The following is a 22,561-nucleotide window of genomic DNA, read 5'->3' on the forward strand; positions in this document are numbered from 1 at the left end:
GCATACATGGATATTATGGCATAGTCCCTGCCCAGCCCGATGCCCGCGTCAAAATGTTGTGCCCTGAAGTAAGCAGCCACTGGCTCCAGGCCCAGTATATATAACATTGGGGATAGTGGGCATCCTTGTCGGGTGCCGCGCTGTATCGGCCAGGCCTCGGACATCGTCGTTCCAGTCTTCACCCTCGCTGTCGGGGTGTTGTATAGTACCTCTATCCACCTCACAAAGCTCGCTCCAAAGCCGAATTCCTTTAGTACTTCAATCAACCACTCCCAATAGATGGAATCAAAGGCTTTTATGGCATCCCGAGAGAGTACAGCGAGGTCTTCATCTCGGTCGTGGGTCTCCGCCATGATATGTTGGAGCCTCCTCAGGTTCGCAGTGGTGTTGCGACCTGGCACAAAACCATTCTGGTCTTCATGGATCAAGGTTCCAATCACCTTCGCCAGCCTTTTAGCTAAAATTGTGGTCAGAATTTTACAGTCGTAGTTCAGCATGGCAATCGGGCGGTATGATTCGCAGTTGTTGGCGGGTTTGTTAGGTTTGAGTATAGGGATAATAATTGTCTCTTTCATGGAGTCAGGTAAGGTCCCAGTTTCAAATGCCTCCATATAGACCCTGTGGAGTGTCGGGGCAAGGGTCGCTGCGTAGGCCTTGTAGAATTCGGGCGGGAGTCCATCGCTCCCGGGGGTTTTACAAGTGGTCAGCGACTGGATCGCATATGTCACGTCCTCAGCGGTGATCTCTGCATCCAATGACTCTCTCTGGGCCTCCGTCAGACTTGGGAGCTCAATCTCGGCCAGTGTGGTCCTGATGTCGTCCACTGGTATTTTGGCGTCATGGGCGTACAACCTGGAGTAAAAGGCCGCAAAAGCTGAGTTGATATCTCGTTGCGTCCGGTGAGTCGTCCCCCTTTCATCCGTTATTTCGGTTGGGAGGGTGTCTTGGAAACTCGCGCCCACACAGCCAGGCAAGCATTCTACCAGGCTTATCCGCTTCTTTGTGAGTTCTGGCTATGTAGGTCGCGTAGTCGAATTTGGACAGTCTGTTCCATGCCAATAGGCACTCCTCCCGGATGTCCTTCAACTCTGTTTCGGCATCGGGCGCATTATTGAGTTCGGATTCGAGGTGGGTGATCCTGTCTTCCAGTTTCTCCAGTTTCAGTCTCAGTTGCTTGCGAATACCTCCGGCACCTGATACAACTTCGCCTCTTGTGACAACTTTCATGGCCTCCCAGAGTGTGCTCCAGCGTGATACTGAACCTGTGTTAATGTCGAGATAATCTTCAAGTTTGGTACCCAGTTCCTCCCTGAACGCGTGGTCCGTGAGTGCTGCGGGTGGCATTCTCCATAGCGGGATTGGTGGCCTGGGTCCTCTAGGGGTCCATTGCATGATCAGCGGTGAGTGATCAGATATGGTTCTGCCTAGGTAAAGTGTGTCGTCCACCTGCTGAGCCAGCGCACGATCAATGAACAGATAGTCTATTCTCGTGTGGACCTTGTGGGGGGCCGAGTAATAGGAGTAGCTCCTCTCGTTGCGATGTTGTTCCCTCCAGATATCCACCAGGTAGAGCTGTTCTATTGCCGTGTTCAGCGCGTTAGACGCGAGGTTGTTCAGGGAACGGGGGGGGACCAACCTGTCCAGAGCACCGTTCCTGACGGAATTGAAGTCGCCGCCCCATATGAAAGCGCTCTCTCTCCTGGGAATGATTTTGGCAGTGAGCATTGCGAGGTGTGAGGGTATTCCTTGTTGCGGGAAATATGAGTTCACCAGGCACACCGGTATGGAATCGATGGTGCCCCATAATATTAGATATCTGCCCTCCTTATCGGCTTTGTGGCCCAACAGGTGGAAGGGGACAGTTGGGCTCACCCACGTGAACACTCCTCTGGCGAATTTGGAATAAGGCGCCCCTTTCCCAGTACCTCCCCACTTATCGGAGAGTTTGGCCGTTGCTTCGTCCGTGAGGTGGGTTTCTTGGAGCATTGCTATTGATATCTTTTTCCTACGCAGATAGGAGTGGATCCGATTCCTTCTCATGTACGTGCCCATGCCCCTCACATTCCACGTCATCACCTTGATTTGGGACGCCATGGAGTTATTGTTTCAGCCTCGTCCGCCGCCCCCAAGAGCCTCCGGTCCCATTTTTCTGTTTCATTAGTAGTATGAGGGCTGTGGTGTGAACAAAAACAAATAACAAAACTAAAACTGGTGCGCCCAGCAACGACAGAGTCTTGCGGGTGCTCAGGCGCTCTCGTACCGTCTGGACCCATCCGGGTATCGGGCACGAGGAAGGTCGGGCAGGCAACTGGCCCGACCTGTTCTGTTCGTGGGGGGTGGGGCCCTGTGCCTGGCGGGGGCCGAGCGAGGGCCGTTTCATCTTTGCGAACTATTGGGTGATGTTACCTTCTTCTTAGATCGTGTGCCTAACGTCCGAGTTGAGTATATGAGGCATGACATCTACGCATCGGGCGAGGGGGTCATCAATTCGCGGAAAGTTGAGAGTCATTGTCCGCTGCTAGATTGTTGTCCTCTAGCCACATGGTCGCCGCTGCCGGGGATTCCAAGAAGATCGCCCTGCCCTTGTGGATCACTTTTAGTCTGGAGGGGTAGAGCAACATATATTTTAGGTCTAGTTGTCTGAGCCGAGCCTTGATCGGCACGAATGAGTTCCTCTCCCGTTGAACTTTCGGGGTGTAATCAGGGTAGATCGTGATCTTAGAGTCGTTGCGTTCGATAGGGCCCTCCTCTCTGGAGTGTCGGAGGATAATCTCCCTATCTCGGAAGTTCAGAACTTTGGCAATTATAGGGCGGGGGCGCGAGCCCGGCGGGGGTTTCTTTTGCAGCGATCTGTGCGCCCTTTCAATCGAGAATCCCTGCGTCAGTTTTCCTGCGCCCACCTCCTGTTGTATCAGGGATTCCACATAGGCCGTCGGGTTCGGGCCCTCGCTTCCCTCCGGTACCCCCAGTATTCGGATGTTGGCGCGTCTGGCTCGGCCCTCGGCCTCTTCGGCCCTGGCTTCAAGTGTGAGTACTTTCCGTTCTAGGTCCGTCACCTTGGCCTTCAGCTCCGTTGTGTCTCCCGACGTCTCTTTAATGGTGGATTCGGCGGAGGTCACCCTTTCCGTCAAGTTGCGGCCGTCCTGGCGCACAAGCTGCAGCTCAGATTTGAACTCCCCAATTCTCATGTCTATGAACGCACGCAATGATTCAATCGCCTCCAGTACTTGTGCTTGGTTTTCTGGGGAACCTGTTGGTTGCGCTCGGGGGGGTTCAGGAGTGGAAGCGCTTGGCTGCGGAGGAGTCTTCGCTTTAGCGGACACGTAGGTGTCCATGGTGCTTGCCTTTGTCTTGTTCCTGGACGCCATATTGGCGCCACTCAATCGTGTGGAGACAGGCGCCGGGGTTATTTGTCGGAAGCAGGGTGGTCCAGGCTCAAGTTTTCAAGAGGGTGTACAGTGGGATATTTATCAGGTCGTTCGCGCTCATGCCCGGCGCTCTCCCCACCGCCACCGACGTCTGTTGTCGACGGCCGGGGCCGTGCTCGGTGGTGTGGGTCTGAGCCCCGGTTTGGATTCCCCGGCCGGGAGCTCTGGTTGGTTCAACTCAGCAGGGCCGGATAGAGGTAGAGGCTCCTCACCCCCGATGCAGTCGCAGCAGAAGTTGATAGGTCGGTTTGGCTGCAAGGGCGGCCGGCGTTCTCCTGCGACATTAGTTTCGTAAGATGGCCGCCATCTTGGGTCCCGCCAAGGGGGGGGACCGTTATCGGGACGAATCCATGGGCTCGGGGGCCCGGATCCAGGGGAAGACCTCTGCAGCGTATCCGGGGTCGGTTCCCCTCCCCTCGGAACCGATTCTTTCTATCTCAAGTGCGATTTTAAGTAGGCAAAAGGATCTGGAAACGGCGCCTCGGCCGGAGCACGGCGACTCAGCTTCCACTCGCCATGAGCTCCAGGCCACGCCCCATGTGCCCCACCTCCATACAGGAACCCCCAGGCCAGACCCACCCCACCACATCCGCCCCCAAGACCCAATTGCCCGTTTATTTCCTGCCTGTGGGCAGGGACTCCGTTTTCTTATGTCCCGACCCCCTCAGCATACCCTGAAGGGTAGTGGGGGGGGGTTAGTAGTCTTTCCCGCCACCGTGAGGGTCAGTTGCGATTGGTCAGGGACCTGCTTGGTTTGGCAGGAGTTCTACGGGGGGGTCCATGGCCCCCTTTTGAGTGCGAGTGGGGTGCCCGATCCCTCCTACCACCGCCGGCATAGCCAGGGGTGGGGGTCGAGATCACCCGCACCTGTCGAGGCAGGGTCTCTGGGGATTCAAGGAGCGACATGCCCTAAAGGTCTGTATGGCCCAGGGTGGCCCGAGTGGAGGTAAGCGGGAGCAGGGAGTGTGCTGTGCTGGTGATTGTGTGCACCCGTCCTCCCGGGCTGGGTTTGTGGTTGCCTAGCGACATGTTTTTTTCCTGCTGCAGTGATATAGATGTGTACAGGGGGCTCAGCTTGATTCTGTTACCGTCCTCATCTGTGGCTACTACTCTCTGCTTGCGGGCCTCGGCTTCTGATTGTTGGTGCTTGCGCCATGGGGAAGCACTCCTCCAAGTCTCGCCATGTGGAGCCTCGCTCTCCTTCACCTTCCTATTCCTCTTCTTCCTGTTCCCCTCCCCCTCCTAAGAGGCAGAGGGGGTGTAGGGTGCCAGAGGACCGGCTCCTGCATGTTTTTTCGGAGAGCCCTGCAGGAGGAGGGGATTCAGCCTCATCGTGGCAAGAGGGGATGTGTCCCGTTCCTCTTTCTCAGACAGCTCTTCCTGCAGCCTGGCTGATTCCCCTGAGGCCGACTGATTTCAAGGGCAAGTACCTGGACAAAGAAGCCACAGCGGATGTTGTTCTTCAGGTGTCCCATTATATGGGGTTTCCCGGACTCTGCACCCCCATCTGCTCTGGCTGGAGGGGTTCAGCCCCCTCCGCCCGAGTTTAAACGCACTCTGAAGAAGGGTCTCCCGCTTCTCTCTGAAATGAAGACTGAGATTTTGAGGCAGTGGGTTTATTTGGGCAAATTAGCAGTCCCCAGTTTCCTTGCCAAGCTGTGTCCCTTGCAGGGGGAGATGGCCCTGCCACAGGTGGCTCTGGTGGATGAGATGACATAATTCCCAGTCTGGTGGGCAGGTCGTCCTTGGCCTCGGACGATTCTCTTCGGGACCCCACGGATCGTAAAGTGGATGTCTCCTTGAGGAAGGCTTGTGGTGGGGCTCATTTTGCTTTGCAGGCTGCCACTTATGTCTTATAAATGGCTGAAGCTGCCCTTGGGAGTCTGAAGTCCACCCTGAAGGCGGCAGGGGAGAGCTTGGTTCCTGCGGCCCTTCTGCAGGCCATCAAATCTCAGGTGGATTTTTTGTCAGACTTGGCATATGATGGTGTGAAGGTGGGTTCTATCATGGGGGGGTCGTTGACACATTCTTACAAGGGATTGGAAGACGGATGCCCGACAGAGGTCTACTGCCATGAAAATTCCCTTTGAAGGACAGATGTTGTTTGGGGATTCCATGGAGGACAAGGTCCAAAAGATCTTCAAGGCGGCCCAACATGCTGGCCAGCTGCGTACGAAGTCTGCCCCTGCTTGAAGGGGATCTGTGGGGCCGGCTGCCCCTCCCCAGCAGGCGCACCCCCACCCTCGGGGTCGGCTCAGCCTGTGCAGAAGTGGCGCTCGGGTCTGGTCTTCCCCCCTCACCAGCAGAAGTCCTGACGCTGGCTCTGTTGGGGGCTGCCTGACATTCTTTTGGAAGCAATGGTCCCGGCTCTCGGAGGATGCATCGGTCAATCGTCTGGTGAGATGGGGGTACAAGTTGGAATTGGTCTCCCCTCCTAGTCTGATCCAGACGCCCCTGCCCAGGTGCCCGGTAAAGAGGTTGGCCATGCGGGGGGCACTCCAGGAACTTCGCTCCAAAAGGGTCCTTCGGCGGTTGCCTCGATCGGAGAGTGGACTGGGGGTGTACTCCATGGTTTTACTGATGCCCGAACATTCAGGGTCCTTCTGTCTGATTATAGACCTCAAGGTCTTGAACTGGCACATTCTGACTCAAGAGGTTCAAAATAGAGAGTCTTCAGCAGGTCACTCCTCTGGTGAAGAACTCAAATTTCCTGATTTACCTAGATCTTCAAGACGCCCGTTATCACGTTCCTAGTTGGTCTGCCCATCAGAAGTTTCTCAGGTTTGCGGTGGGCATGGATCATTTCCAGTTCCGGACCTTGACCTTCAGTCTGAAATCAGCTCCCTTGGGGGATTCAGGTATTCCCATACCTCGATGACTGGCTACTGAAGGCTCTGTCAAGGGTTCTTCTGTTGCATCCCCTGGAGTCTACCTGTGCTCTGCTGACCTTGCTGAGGTTTCTCAAAAACCAGACAAAGGGGGTCATTAAGAGTACGGCGGTAGGGGCTTTTCGTTCTTCCCCTAGCCTCTTTACTACCTTTGGGGGCGGCGCCGGACCCGGACGAAAGGCGTCTGTACCCACCACAGCCATTGGCTCTGGGATGCTATCGCTTTTGGTTTACGCATCTGTGGGGTCTCCCCTTCCATCTGGTGTGCAGCGCAGGTCCATGAGGAGGATGGCTGCGTCCTGGGCTGAGGCCCGCACTGTTCCTATCCAGGACATTTGCTGCGCCGCCACCTGGTCTGATCCGCACCCTTTCATTAATCACTACCGTTTGAATCTGCACCACTGGGAAGTAGGGGTCTTTGGGGCAGGCGTGTTGAGTGTGGTACTCTTGTGAAATACCTTGTTGCTACTGTCTGGATTTGTCTATTTTAATAAATTGTATTGGTCAGCTGCATTTTCAGTTTTTCTTTGTGCTCTGCCCCTTCTCTCTGGTCATTGATAAGTGCTGGGACGAGGAAGAGTGGACGTGGAGGGAATGCTGAGATTATTTACCAGTAATCTTCATTACTCCTAGTCCTTCTCTTCCTTGTCCCAGCACGAGTTTCCTGCCTTTCACTTCCCTGGGATGAATGGGCCTATTGGGCAGTGTTACGTCTTGTTCGGCATTGGGGAAAGTGGGCTGTTATGCCCGTAGGTGGAGGGAGCAGGCCTAGGATATTTGAAGTAGAAAGAGAGTTCCTGTTTAGAGGTGGGAACTCCTCATTAATAAGTACTGGGAGGAGGAAGGGGAGGACTTGGAGTAATGAAGATTACCGGTAAATATTCTGAGCATTCGAGTCTCTGTTGAAAAGATATTTAAACTGATCGCAAGAGCGCCCGCAGATCAAGCAGCGAAGCGCATTATAATTAGGTGTAAGTTGGAACATATCATACCTCAGATTCAAGGCTCTGTGCCGGCCGGCCATGAAATAGAAAAAAATGAGGAGCTCATAAATCAACCCACACGCGCCGCGATGATCCTATACCCTTATTCAACGGCGCCCCGCGCAGCTGTCCAACTGCCCCAACATGAAATACAAATGGGGAAATTGGATACTCAACGAAGCTTTCAGTTGCAGCTGCTTATTTGTCCCCCTACTGTCTGTCCTGTATACTTTCTCTTGCGTACGGGGATTCCCTTTGTATTCGCCGACAAGTCAGTTAGCTATGCCTCGGCTTTCGTGTAACGCTCCTCGTTTTGCGATTTTCATTTACAGCGTATCCACCTCTAGCATTTTTGTTTATCTACCTTCGTAGCTGTGGCTAGGAAATGCGTGAGCAGTGCCGCTGTGGCTAACCTTGGTAACCGTTTTTCACAAATTATCGCTATCGCTGCTCTCCTTGTGCTCACTTTTACCCTCAGGACCCCCAACCACTACTGAGAACAAGAAGCACCGTTCACACAAGTCACCCTCCAAAACAATTGAAACAAACAGCCAATCGGCTTAGCCTTACTAGCCAGTAGGCGGGATAGGGCAGGTAGCTGGAACGTGATTGACGTTTCCCAGCAACCAATCAATTTTCCAGGAGCAATAGCCTCGCAGCTACTGAGAAGGCGAGGAATTTCTGGGAAATGTATGCGTTCACGAAACGCCGAGCAATTTCCACATGGCAATTGATCTGAATTCAACACTACCCTTCCCAGGGTGTCATTGGTTCCTATTTTGCACACGCGCAGTGTGTACTGAAGTGCGCCCTATCAGCCCAGTGGACGATGATGTCACCTGCAGCCTGCACACACAGCCGTCGGGAAGGGGCTGTTGTATTGGTTGCTATTGTGCTATGAGAGCCGGAGTGCGGGACGGGTTGGAGGATGTGGGGGATACCCAGGTAAGAGGCCGGCATTTGAGGTTGTTCATGGTGCTTACCTGTGGGGGCTGTGGTTCTGAGCGGGAACTTGCTCACCTGCTTACAGAACAAGTTACCTGTTAAACCGGCCTTGCAGGTTACGAATGGGCTGGGCTGGCTAAGCACCTTGGGTGCCTGGTCAACTCCCTGTTTAAGTCCCTGCTGTAGTTGACAGGTACATTAACGCATTTTGCTGTGTAGGTTCGGGCAGATTAGGCACTATAGCTTTGCACTTTGGAGTTAATTTTGGGAGACGTTTAATGATTGTAGTTCCGTTTTGTTAGCTGCCTCAAAACATTCCTGTTTTAATGGTACATATCGCTTCTAGCTGGTTGTTCAGTGTAGCCAACATGATTTCCCACTATTCTCTGTCTATCTTTGATGAATAGTCATCTGGAATTTCCTCAGAGCAGACTACTACACAGTACGAGTTTAATATAATGTATCTGTATTTATTGCATTTTTATATAGTGCTTTACGCCAAAGCGTTTTACAATAGGAACAAGCAATATACAACATGCATTACATAACTATTGAATCATAACCAGAAAACAGTATAAGGAACAATTTACATTAGTGATATGGTTAAGCATGAGTGGAGAGGCACCGTAGTGAAAGAGGGAGTAGGAGGTGTGGATAGTGGAAGAGCTGGAAGTGAGAGAAGAAGCAAAAAGATGTTAGAGGGGAGTGAAATACAAATGTGTTTTTAATGTTAGCTGGCTACCGGTTTCAAAGCACTCCAATAATGGTGGTTATTATTACCCAAGGTCTTGCTCTGCGCAGTGGATGCGTGGGTGCCTACCTGAGCTTTTTCCATTGATATTTCTTCAGCAGTGGTAGCAGCATGAACGGCCATGCCTACCTGCGTAGTGTAGTTAGTGGCTGTTCAGTTGAGGCTTATTTGTACTACGACTGTTTATCTGCCCAGTTGGGGTAGACTTCCTATAGACGAGCCCTGCATGCTCTCGAACGGATGGCAGCTTGATGTGCACCTGGTTGCTTGAGTGCACAATCTGAAGCAGGTATTGGGCATCTAAGCTATTAACAATAAACTGATCAAAAAATAAATGGTTAAGAGTTTCATGTCTGCTAAGCAGTAAAGACGTACCTAGCAAGTCCACCTTCATTGTCTCCCCCCCCCCCCCCCCGGATTATTTTAATGCCTATTGCTAACCTTTTAACCCAAAGTTGCCAGGCATTTTTATCTCCGTTCTGCACTTTCTACACTGATTTACCTATAACACCTACATGCGGTGAGGTACCCCTACCTTCTAAGGCAAGTCCTGCCTTATTAAGTCCAATGTTGTTACGTTTGGGTTGTTTCTCCTCTAAAAGTACCCTTTGCCATTGATGGCAATATTTTTTATAATCGAACATTACAATTCCATCCTTTTTGTGACATTTATTTTCACATCCTCTGCTTATCTTCTTTACTGAGCCAACATGTGTTTTGCACCCAGTTGGTGATTTTTCAAGACCCAGATTAGTAGGTTGCACTGCTAGTGCAGTCAACCAATTGCTTATGATTTCGAATTTTCTTCACCATCTGTGTGACCTGGAATTAAATGCATTACATCTTCCCATCTGGACTCTGCATATCTTATTTTGTTGTACTGGCAGGCATTTGGCTAGCATCTTGAACATAAATTACTTCAAAAGTGGTATGTTTTCAGTGCTTGATAACGGCAACCAAAATGTGAGTCTGGTGGACTGTCGTATGGGAGAGCAGGCATTGTAATTTGTCTGAGTGATGTCAGCCCTGGAAGGGGGCATGGGGCGGGGCAGTGGTGGCTTGTTTGAATCACTGTAATTGTGTGTTGGGGCACTTTACTCATTGAGCCTTTTGAAGTGGTTTCTTGACAGAACACCAATAAATACATGCTTGTGCAAATGATTTAGGGTTTCGTTAATAAATACTGTATTTTTATACCACCCAGTGTTTCCCTGTGAGCTAATTTGCACGCTGCTAGGATCTGTGCATGACCTGAAGATAACATGTTTGCTTTATGGCCTCCTCTATTCTTTCTGAGCAGTGCTATAAATGGTAAAAATGTACTCTGGGAACCCCTCTCCCTCACATTTGTGCGGCTGGGGCGCTATGTGGGTGTGTCTGATGGGCAGAGCCCCAGCCCAAGGCAAGCAGCACCACATCTATTCAGGGAACACAATCCTGGTGATTTCCACACTAGCAAAGAGCATTTTGGGAACCTAATGACCACATTTTACATGTGTAGCATGTCTGTGATAGTTATTTAGCATGAAACCATTCTGATCAAGTAATGAAAAATTAGCTCTCTGGCTTTTCATTTGTCTCGGTATACATGTCTTGGGATTCATATACCTATCTAGACAGCTTACTCAAAAACCATGACGCTTGTGCTATTTTTGTACGAACCTTGTAACAAATTGAATAACACCTCAGCTTGCCCAGTCTCTTGACGGTTCTGAAGGTGAAGGCTGCAGCTGGGGAATTTGTTGTGGGGACTGCTTGGCTGGCCTAGTGCAGGGGGGTTGGGCCTGAGGGCGGAACAGCGTACTGACAAGATGTACTTTGCCGAGCTTCTTGTTCCTCCCCCATTCTTACCCTGCTTTTGAGGATGATAAAAGTACCGTTACTGTGTGTAATGGTAACTGTTGTAGATCCATCAGTATGAAAGTGCACATCTGGAGTTGGGATCGTTATATAATACGTTGCAGCCTGCAATATCTGTATAAAAGCCTGGACATACTTTTCTTATTACAGTCTAGTTTTGAAATCACAACTGACATGCACTAAGAAACTGCTCTGTAATCAGTTATTACGCTGCAGTTGTGAAGTCACAGTGCCTGCTGCTTGAGCCAGGAGCGGAATTCCAACTGTGTTTGCAGCACTAAATTGAAGACGTGAAAAGCTTTTCAAATTCCTAACTTGCAGGATAGTTTTGTGTCACTTTACAACAGTTGACAAGGAACTGTTTATGGTACAATGTTTAATTTGTGCACTGCTGACGTTTATGTGACCAATAATCTGCATGCTATTACTTATTTTAACCACAAAGGACACTTTTTTTGCACATTTTTTATTAAACTGCTTGAACTAGTTTTTTGCAAAACATTGGGTGCTGCATTTTTGCTTTATTCAATCTAAGAAGACTCTATATTGATTATATGGCTCAGCAAATGGAGTATCTCTTACCTTATATTATGCAAGATACAAGGTATTAAAGGGAATGACAGTGTGTGTGTGTGTATAAGGAATACAATACTCCTTACCATATATAAAAAAGGATATTGCATGTCTCCTTGGAGTTCTGTGACCTTATAATGGAATTCGGCTTTGTTTCTCTATTTGGTTACGAAACTCCTTGGTGACTTATAATATCCTTATAACGTACAGTAGGGGGTACTTATCCTATATATAAAACATGCCGTAATGGGACTTGTTTTTAGTCATTTAAAACAGTGATATTCTGTTTACTTCTGGATCCTGTAAGTACAACTCTGATGTCTTGGTATCACTGAACAGACGGTGTAAAGTTGTACATCAAATTCTTTATTTCCATTATAGTCTTATAGTCGATCTCAACCACTAGTAAATAAATATAGAATTTAATATTGGTTTCTGTACTTTTAATATTAAGCATCTTGCATTCAATTGATTTTATTTTAAAGTTATATAATTTTCTCAACTACTTGTTGCACTAAACTGAATAGCAATATTTTTTATCTGAGATACAGTACTGTACCCCTTAAAACATTTTGTATGTATATCCCGCACTATTGCAGCCGAAGGGACTGTCTTGATTTGCATGCTATTGATTATTCTTGTTTGTAGTACCTGGCAGTGGCACATTTTCAGTGTTTCACATGCTGACTGCACTGACTTCCCATGGCAAGTCTTGCATGTCCGATGAGCTCTACTTGCAGACTCGTATTCCGTGCTATCCACCAGCAGGTTTTTAGGTTCACTGCTGAACAGGACATGTAAATGTTTCTTGATCTACGCATTTAAAGGGATCTGCAAGAATAAAGGTGGCTTTTTTTCTCTTGTAGCAATTAAGACTACTAGTTATGCTATTTGTAAAGTGTTCGTTTTTTCTTCTTTTTTAAACCTATAAGTTTTACAATACAACCAAATCAAACAATGAACACATTCAATAATGCTACAATGTGATTAAAATTCCTCCCATAATTAATTAATACATCTAATAAGTAATAAAGAATTATATATTACAATATATATATATCCTAACGCAATCTTCATCAAAACATGTTCAGCTACAAATTCAACAGGATGCACAAAACGGTTACACAACACTAAAATACCAAAAATGTCAGTGTTCCTTTCTGACCGATAAGAGGGCTGCGACCTTTAGGTATTTGTTCATGTACACGCCGTTTGTAATTCAGAGGTTTTAACATGATCTCTTGGGTCTAAAATCCGCAATTTAACCACTAACCTGCCTCACACCTCTGCAAGGTCAAAGGGTTTAGACAATGGCAGGGTGTTCTGCAAGGAGTTTGCTGGGGCCCGGGGATTATCTCTTTGTAAAAAACGACATTAGCCTGTTTAAAGGAGGGATAATTGGGTATTGGTGGCAGGTTCCACTTCTCTGTTGGGGGGACTTAACCGGTGCTGCCAGTGGATATCATGACCATGAGATTATCTGCGTCGGACCAGTTTTGCCACAACGGTACGGAGCAGCAAACTAAACAGCTTGTTGGTTTATGTCTTTTTTTCAATCGTTAAGCATCCCCACTCCTCCTCCTCCCCCCCCCCCCCAGACAAGTGTTCCATCTAAAGCGAATGGGGCGTTGGAGCATCTTTAGAACGACAGGCAGCCATGCCAATAAAGTGCCCACCCGTGAATTTAAAGCACGTGTCCTGTGCTAAACATTTAAGAAGCTCCAGTAATCCGCCGCACACTTTCACCAGGCTGCCCTTCCGTGGGCCGGCCTCTCAGGACAGAAGCCAGACGTGTCCATGGCTACCATGAGGCCTATCAGCATCTGGGTTGACTGACAGCTCTGTTATGAAACTGGTCGCCCACGGCAACAGCCGTAGGTGATGGCGTGGCTAAAAGTAGTTTGGTTTGCTTATCATGCCTTTGTTTGACTATGTTGACTCTTCTGCAAGCTGGCTGCGTTCTCTGAAGCTCGAATGTGTGAGTTTTTCAATGAGGGTTTACTTTACCAGTAAAACGAGGCTGGCTGGGGCTACAGGGCTAGGCGTGTGTGTTTTCATGGGAAATGTCTTATACTTTTTAGTTATTGGATTTATCTTGTGCTGGGCCAGTGAGTGGAAAGTGTTGAGTTACTATTGAACTTGCTCAGGGCCGTGTCACAGCTGTCAACCCTCAAACGTGATTCTGAACATAACCCTCCATCCACAGTGTTGCTACGTTTTCCTGCTTCTACCTCTAACTCACGCCTTTGCTAACCAAATAAAAGCTGTCTGCCTTCTCAAGTGCCCTTTACTAAACCTCTAGAAGCAAAATGTGTTCTCTTGGCTCACTCACGCTCCCATGGAGTTTAAGATGGCTACCCTCACTCCTATTGTCCTGTTTGTTCTGCAGCCTCTCAAGCAGCTCTTTCACATAGCCTCTACTTTCCAAATCGCTCAGGAAATTGTGCTCCCTGCCCTTCCTTCTGACCTGCCTCAGGAGGCCAGCGAGGCCATTGTCATCCTTTTGATCTATCCATATTCAGGCCTAGCTGGACAGAACCTCAGACTTTCGATCTTCGAACACTCTTTTTGTGACATTTGGAAGCTCATAAAAGAATCACAAGGCCCTCGTCCTTATGCATTAGTTGTTGGCCAAAGGCTATAATCTCCCTGGTCTATTCTATTACAGGGTAGGAGGGAGTTCGAGAGGAATGTCCAAAAGCCTTCGAAATAAAAAGGCACAGCTGGGATACCAAAATCCCACTGCACCTTTAAGCCCATAACATGAATGGCATGACTTTTAGGGATGGACGGATTGTAGAACTGCAGAGGCAAACCTATGTTCAGACTTCCAAGGAATAGATTGTTCTGGTAGTAGTGGGCAAAACGTTTCTGAAAAGCCCAGGTCGTAGCACTTCAAGGGAGCAAAAGGAGGACGGTTTTAGCTTGGAATGTAAGTTGAACAGGGATTTTGATGGTCTTGAAGCCAGATGACACAACCGGAGGGTGGGGGTGGGGTTGCGAGGGTGCTATTGAAATTTTGATGTTAATAAGGGAGAAAAGACAGGAATTGTACTCCCTCTCACTAGGGGAAGTTTATAGGAGCATGAAATACACCAAGCAGTGATTTTATGAGAAGGGGGGACCTTGCGTCCTAAGAACTTTGTTTGGAATGGGGCTCTAGTACTATCTCTCGATGCCGAAAAAGGCCTTTGAATGGGTTGACTGGTCATTCTTGAAGGTAGTACTGAAGAAGTTTGCTATTGTTGATAAGTGGATGGAGTAGGTGCAAGCGTTCCATTTGACCCTGTGTATGAAGGTGCTTGTTAACAGTCAGTAATCTGGGCCCTTCGTTTTGCAGAGAGGCACCAGACGGGATTGTCCTCTGTCGCTGCTGCTGTATCTCTTGGCTATGGAGTCATGGGTTGCAAGGGTACTGGGCAATTGGTTCATTAAGGGGGTGTTGAGATCCAGGGAAAATCCTATACATTGTTTGATCGCAAATGACATGTTATAGGTAAACACAAAATGAGCAAAAAAAGTCTTCTTTTTTTTGGAGGGGGCTTTGTGGATGAGGACACAAATACAGACGTATACAAACAAGTTCCAGAAGTAGCTATCCAACTGTTACATAACAGGCTGGAGGAAAAGACTAACAAGGGAAGGTTGGTACCATAGTATTAATAACATTTAAAAAATGGTACTCGAGGTCAGTTGACATGAACATCACATTTTATTAAGACCTCATCGTAAAAAACATTGATTAGAACGTCAATTCAAAGTTAAAACATACATCTAGACTTTTTTTGTCCAGTTGGAGCCTGCTACTATCAGACTCTAAAGTGTGAAGGCAAATGCCCCTCTTTAGAATAAATTATGGGGGACTTGTCACTCACTAAGGTTCCTAAGCACATCTGTTATTCTTGTGACAAGTCAATTTAAGCACATTGTCTGATATAAGCAGGCTCAAACTGGAAGAAAAAAATCGTCTACATGTATGTTTTAACTTTGATTTGATATTCTAATGAACGTTTTTTACGATGATATAAAATGTGATGTTCATATGCAACTGACCCTGAGTACCATTTTTTTAAAATGTAGTTAATACTATGGTACCAACCTTCCCTTGTTACTCTTTTCCTTCAGCCTGTTATGTAACGGTTGGGTAGCTACTTTTGGAACATGTTTGTATAATATTGGTATAGGTGACTGACCTGAGGCACTCGCGCCTGCCTCTCACAGGGATTGCAGATCTATGGCAGGCTATCGGAACTCAAGGTACATTTGGATAAATATTTAGCTTTCCCCGTTGGGATGTTGATTGAGGTTGACTTAGATTATATTGGTGGCCTGCCTTTTGTAGTGGAAAATGTGGGATTTCAACATTTAGGCCAATTATTGTCCTCTATAGGACAAGATACACAAGGACCAGGATAGATGGGCAGGGGGGGCAATAGGGGGGCGGTGGGTAATGCCGCTGTCGTGGTTGGCCAGACTGAATTTTATTAAGATGATGCTTCTTCCAAAACGTTTGTTCCTGTTTCAGATGATGCTAGCAGTGGTGCCCACTGACCTTCTCCTGAAGGTTCAAACGGCTATGGTGCAGTTTCTCTGGAAGGGGTTGAGGCCCAGGATCACGTATCTTAGGCTTATACTGCCTAGAGAAGCAGGTGGAGTGGGGTTCCCTGACTTTAGAAGGTATTATAAGGCAGCTCAACTTCAGTTGTGTTGGATCATCTTCACCATCTTACTCCCAAGCAGTGGTTGAATATTGAAAATGCTCTTAGCCCTGTCTCTGTTGAACTTTATTTGGGAATCGCCATTACATGATATCATCAGTGATCCCTTGATATTTCAAGTGTGGTATTAGGCGGGACTGGGTAAGGTGGGATAGAGGTGGGAAAGGGGCAGTATATGTCCTTTGAGCAGTTACAGGAGTACTTTTTTAATATTGTAACATCTGTGTTCTTCTATTTACAGCTGAAAGGCATGCTTACAAGTCGGGTAATAACTTGTAGAGGGAGTCGACTCTCTTTGAGAGGATCCTGATCCAGAAGAAGTGATCTAAGGGTTTGGCGGCCAGCCTGTCTAAAGAATTGTTGCTGGCTGATTCGCCCAGTGAGGGGAAGGCTAGTACGAGTTGGGGAAAAGTTCTTGGTAGGCATATTGCAAACAAACTGCGGTCCGTTTTATATGCCGGAAAGTGTCCTGTGCCACTCTCTCTACAATATAGGTGTCAAGCCATTAAATTGCACATAGATGGCAGTACTCTCTGACAATATTGGCATGGCTGTACCCTGGAGTAAATCTGAGCTGCTGGAATGAGGTTCTGGTAAAGCAGACGGTTGGCAAATGTGGTGGGGTTGTGCACAGATGCAGAAATATTGGGAGGGTGTTTTATCTTGGGAAAGGGAGCTTAATGGGATCTTATGGATTGGGGGTGGAGGATGAGTGTGATGACGACCAGGGACTGAACCTCATGTCCCACACTCCCTTGGTAGCAGTTAGTTGTGTAGCACAATGGAAGAGGTCTAACGTGCCACCAAAAAGGGAGTGACTTCTAAGGGTAAGAGATATATATCCATGGAATACCTTAAACACACAGTGTATGCATCTAAGGATAGCATCGATGTGTGGTGATCTCTTTATTCAACAATTATGGAGGATAGTTTTGTGTGTCGATGCTTGGTGCTGTGGACTTTGTTTAGAAGTGTACTGAACACTTACTTGGTTTGGGTGGGGACAGGGTTGGGTTAGGGTGGAATGTTGGGGGGATGGAGGGGAACACGTTTTAATATTGGGAAAGGCTTTTTCCCAGTGTTTGTTTTATTTGAAATCCTGATGTGCTTGATTAAAAATAGTGAAACTTTAATTTTGAGAAAAAAATGGCAGTCTTTGGACTGATATCCTATAACCATATTGTTGTTTAGGTCCCAACTTTACATCAGAATGCCAGAATCGGTGGCAAACATACTGTATTTATTATTCAGATCCACAGAGAATTGCCTTGACAAGGAGGATCACCATATTCAGTTTTCCTTTGAATTGCATCTACAAGAGCAATCAAATTCATGGCCAAGGCATTTTATTCATTAGACGTCTTACCTTGTATTTCATATTGAAAATTGAAAACATTAGAAATTAACTGTAAACATCCCCTCATAATGAAAGTTCACCAGGTCAGAGGTCATGGATGCCCAAACACTATGAGTGTTTGACATTTTTATACCTTTAGAGGACAGTGACCTCCTAATGCTCCTACTTTCAGGGTCCCTATTGGGTATAGTCCTGCCGAAACTGGCCAGATAAATCTGTCCACTTTTTCAGAAAGATATCCTGAATATATTGAACTCCTCCCTGTCTTCAGGTATCTTTTCATCTTTATGGAAAAAATATCTTGTATATCTTGTGAAACCTTTACTGAAAAAGTCCTCACTAGACACAAATGAGTCAGGAAACCTCTGCCCAATATCCCAACTTTCCTTTCTAGCTAAACAACTAGAGAGAGAGGCGCTGTCCCAAATGCTAGCCTTCATAAAGAAAGAATGTAGGACTACTGGACTGGGACCATTTGGCTTTAGTCCTATGAGGAGCACAGAATATATCTCTGCCATTGTAGATATATACTCCCATTTTATTCATTGCAATTTTTTTGTATTGCACTCTCTGGCACTGGTACCAAAGCCTGGTCAGCATCTCAGATCCATTATCTTAGGAATGTAGAATTACAGGAACAGAGACTCCGTATTATGCAAGGCCAGAGAAAGGGGAAATCTTTTGGAAAAATGGTGGTGTGCCTACATTGTTTGTCTTCAGTCTAATCTGCTCATCGATCTTCTTAACTGTCTAGCAGAAATTACTGATCGGAACCTGCAGTAGGCGATACTAAGTTATGGATGATCCGTAAAGGAAAATCCACTTTATTTATATCCCCCGAAGGTTATGGTTGCTTTCTGGGAATGACTTCAAGCATCCTCTCTGAGAGAAGAACGAAATTCAGGATTGAACAACTCACCTGCTGAAAAAACTTTACACGCTGAGTTACTTGCCCTACATGCTCTCAGTTATACCCAACATTATAATTTAGGTGTTTCTGAGTAGGATCTGGCTGTTGGATCTTCAGCCGTTCCTTCTCCTCCTTGGGGACCTTACTTTTGGTCTATGGTTGGGGGTCCACATAAAGTTATGCAAGAATTGAAATAAGGAGTGGTTGCTCTGGAGCTAAAAGCCACTCCTTGATCTATAGCATTGCCCTGTAAGCAGGAGCTACTTCTCAGGTGCAAGACGCTAAGCCCTAGCGAGTCACAAATCTAGCTTCTACAATAGAACCATTTGTCCACTATACAGAACTCATTATTTAAGGATCTTCTATGTGTGTCTTGATTCTCTTAAACCATTCACAAAAATACAGAGTTAATATTAATTGGCACCTGGCACGAGTGAGGCAGCCAATCTGGAAGCAATAAATTTGGGCTGAATCTCTCAATGTAAGTCTGCATTCCAAGCTGCCTGATGACTGCTGCCCCCGCCCGCCATCTCCCCTGCCCCACTGCTCCTCCACCCCCCCTACCTTTTTCCTCCCCCACTTACCTGATTGTGCCAGCAACTGATGCCACTGCTGCAATCTCCGCTCCTGGTCTGTTGTGGCCACCATGGAAATGGAAGAGAGGCTCTGTATGGAGCCCCGCCTTCCAGATCCACGTGGGCCATCTTACTGAAGTCTTTTCATTAAATGAACGGGACTCTGTGAGCAGGCCTGTTCATTGAATGAATTATATAATGCTTTAGCATCAAGACCCTCTCTGGCATGCCGGAATGGGTGTTATCGGCCGGGGACGCACGTTTAACGCCCTTGATTCCCTTGGGCCTTTAACTCTGGCCCTGGGCTGATCGGATCTTAACGCTTAAGTATGTTTGTTTGTGTGGCACCTGTTATCTTGGGGAGTCAAAGGTAGCTGTTGGTGTTTAGCTCCTTCTTCTAGCCTAGAAGAGCTTAATGGCTTTCAACTCCTGGCCGTTTCCAACTCCGGTTATGTAGTGGTACAAATTGCTTTCTCCCCACCCCCTTTTGAGAGATTTGTATTATGTGATGTGATTGAAATGTGGGTGTAGCGCGTTAAGTGCAGTTGATTGCAACAATGTCTATCGCTTCTGCCACTGGCAGTGCGCTGTTATTCATGTTTGGTTATTATCAGGTTTTTAATTGTGTGGAGGGAACCCTCCTCTGCATATGTTGGTGTTGCAGAGGCAGTGAATGATACTGGGCACTTTTATTTCTTATCGTCATGCTGGTTTATATTGTGCACGACTGGTAATTGAGGGCACACAATGTGAGCTGTATTTTAAATGATTTGGCCAGGGGGGGAAGCAGGGCAATTTTCTCTTCCCTTAAGCCTGAAACTTACAAGGATTTAATAACTCGCCTAAAGCTAGAAAGCGCACAGCTTACCTTGATAGCCTGGTTGTCCGGAAACACGTTTGCATTGTGCAATAAATTATTGGTTTGCTAAACAATGGGCCGTTAATAGTTGGGACTTTTCCTTCCACTGCTAGAGCAGGGTCACTTCCGTTATTCATCAAGTTCTCCCCTTCATGTTATCCAAGGTTGACGAGGTTCCCGATGGGAGGTATTTGATTGTGGCATAGCTCTTAAAATAATCCGAATATAGATGATTGGTATCCAGTGATGTTACCGAATAGACAACAGAGAATGACTTTTTTTACCGAAACCAAAATAACGAAAATATATCAAATGTTTAATTAAAATGTATATGGGGGTGGGGTAAAGGAGTAAAAAGGGGTGAGTGGGGGGCGGGGTAAGCACAGGTAAACATACGGTTTGGGGGGACCCCCACAAATAAAATAAAAATGTATTCAATATTTTTTCAATAAAAAAGGTTTAGTAAAAAAGTATTCCCGGAAATGTTGTTCGGTAACATCACATAGATCCAGATGATCCAGGGTTTTTTCACAAGATTGTCATTCAATGCCTGGATTCTTTGTCAAATGTACTATGGGCTCTGAAGTTTAAGATTCTATCCAATCAGGCTCTTGATTGGTCCAGCATGACGACTAGACCGTTTTCTCACTCTGCCAGAGAGTTTTCTAAAATAATGGCTTCTTGTTGAGTGGTTGATCTGCAGCAGAAGTGCCCCAAGGAATCTGCAAATATTGTATTCCTCCATGCAAGATATTCTCTCAAGGATTGACCTCGTTTTGATCTGTGACCCTTTGTGATGCAGTGAAATGCTTTTCGATCTTGATACCGTCAGTCTCGGCTCATAGCCCTGTTGTAGTTTTTCTATGTTTGCAGTGTGGTTGGGGCAAGACTAATCCTGTGATGATGTAACCCCTTTGCTTTGTAGGATGTGGTATCGACCGGCGAGGTTGACTCTCATATTGGGCAATACTTTACTTTCAATGAAGTATCTGTTGCTCAAGCCTCCGTTCTCCAAGAGATATTTAAAGTTTATTTTGGGTGGATGGCGGTCTGTATCATTGTGAACAGGGCACTAAAGTTAATTTGATGCGATCTACATGGAGTCTAATCTGTGTTAAAAGCTTTAGAGAATGATTATGCAATGCAGGAAGAATGTTCCTACCTGTGTCATAGGATTGAGATGAGATTAAGATGAGTTCAGTTTTGTCAATGGATAGAGTAATAGTTTCTTAATAAACCAACAATAACTAGAACGTCTGTTCGGAGATCAGTGGTGAAGGATACTGAGACAATTGCTTTGACAAGACCGAGTAACAATTTAATCATTGCTATTGGGACAGAGCTTGGGTTCTTTCCTCTTCCGTGTACACTGTTTATGAGGTGCTCTCTGTTTGCTATGCATAGTTCTAATCCCAAAAAGACATAGTCTGTGATGGATATGCACACATATTTAGGATTGTTTCCTCTTCCGGAATTGCTGACATCTGCTGCACAGTTTTATTGAGATGCAGCTACTGGTGCGGAATGTAATGAGATTTTATGGCGGGCCTACTTAACTCAAAGCCCCAGGCTCTGATGGATTGACTTTAAGGAATTTGCTCCTCTTTTGGTTCTCCATTTGCTGGATGTATGAAAAGATGTATCCGAGGTTGCCGCTCTCCTACCTACTATGCGTGAAGTTATAATAATTGTACTCCTTAAACATTTCTGCTAGAACTGACCAATTTCACCAATTGATACGTATGTTAATATCTTTATAGAAATTATTATAGTGAATTGGTTGCTACCTCATGTGAGCTCTGATGCACCTAGGTCAGTCCTGTTTTGTATGTGAGGAGGGCCACGCTGTCAATTTTCAGTGTTTATGTGGGTTTCTCTCTCAGGATGGCTGGGGCATTTTTGGATGCTGAAAGAACACTGTTTCCTGGACTTGCCTATTTGTTGTACTGTAGCAGGTAGGTTTTGGGCAGAACATGCTCAGCTGGATGAAATTCCTCTATATTGACACTCGTAAAGGGGTTCACTGGTTGCAAGTTATTTCGTATGGGGTAAGAATCCTGATAAGTGTGTCTGCTGTCCCCTTTATTTGCCACTGCAAATCAAGCACTAGGTCGGGTGTATGGCGATGATGGACTCCTTTATATTGGAGACCCGGAGATTAACTTCTCCCCAATGATGGCTTGAGTTTCAAGGTTTGTGGTGATCTCAGGTTAAAGAGTAACCATACCATACCAAATCAGATCTCTTCTCATTGATGACCCGCACAATCCAGATCTATAGTTTGGGATGAATACAATTAGACATAAGATTTGGGCATACATTTTGTTGTGCACATCTTTAGGGATGCATCTAAACTGTTGTATGGGCTTGTCACTGAACGGAGGATAGCACAGGGCCAACGCACTGTTCTTGGAAGCAAGACCAGGCAGATCAACAGAGGTTTGAATCCCGGAGCTGATATGATTGGTTATTTATAACGCGCTTAATACCCACAGGTTTCTAAGCGCGGACCCGGGGATCGGACTTGTGTTGCTCCGCGTCGTCTTGCTTCCAAGGCGAGCATGTTGCCCCTGAGCTATCCTCTCTGCACTTATAAACCAAACTCTGGTATGGTATTGAGCGTGTTATAAAAAAACAATAAAAATACCTGGAAACCTTAGAAGCCAGCATCAAATATTTGTGAAAATTCCCTATTCATCTTCATGAATGGGTGT

The 22,561-nt window shown here is 46.7% G+C and overlaps 1 protein-coding gene across 3 annotated transcripts in view; it reads left to right on the forward strand.

Moving 5' to 3' along the window:
• The first annotated feature begins 8,102 nt into the window (after positions 1–8,102).
• Positions 8,103–22,561, forward strand: part of DAAM1 (dishevelled associated activator of morphogenesis 1) — an 896,952-nt gene continuing 882,493 nt past the window's right edge. For all 3 annotated transcript variants that reach the window (XM_069638889.1, XM_069638892.1, XM_069638891.1), the window contains exon 1: positions 8,103–8,244. The gene's annotated coding sequence lies outside the window, so the exon portion shown is untranslated. The remainder of the gene's footprint in view (positions 8,245–22,561) is intronic.

Source organism: Ambystoma mexicanum, chromosome 14 (assembly GCF_040938575.1).
Source record: "Ambystoma mexicanum isolate Mex_15411 chromosome 14, UKY_AmexF1_1, whole genome shotgun sequence".
NCBI classification, from domain to species: Eukaryota; Metazoa; Chordata; class Amphibia; order Caudata; family Ambystomatidae; genus Ambystoma; species Ambystoma mexicanum.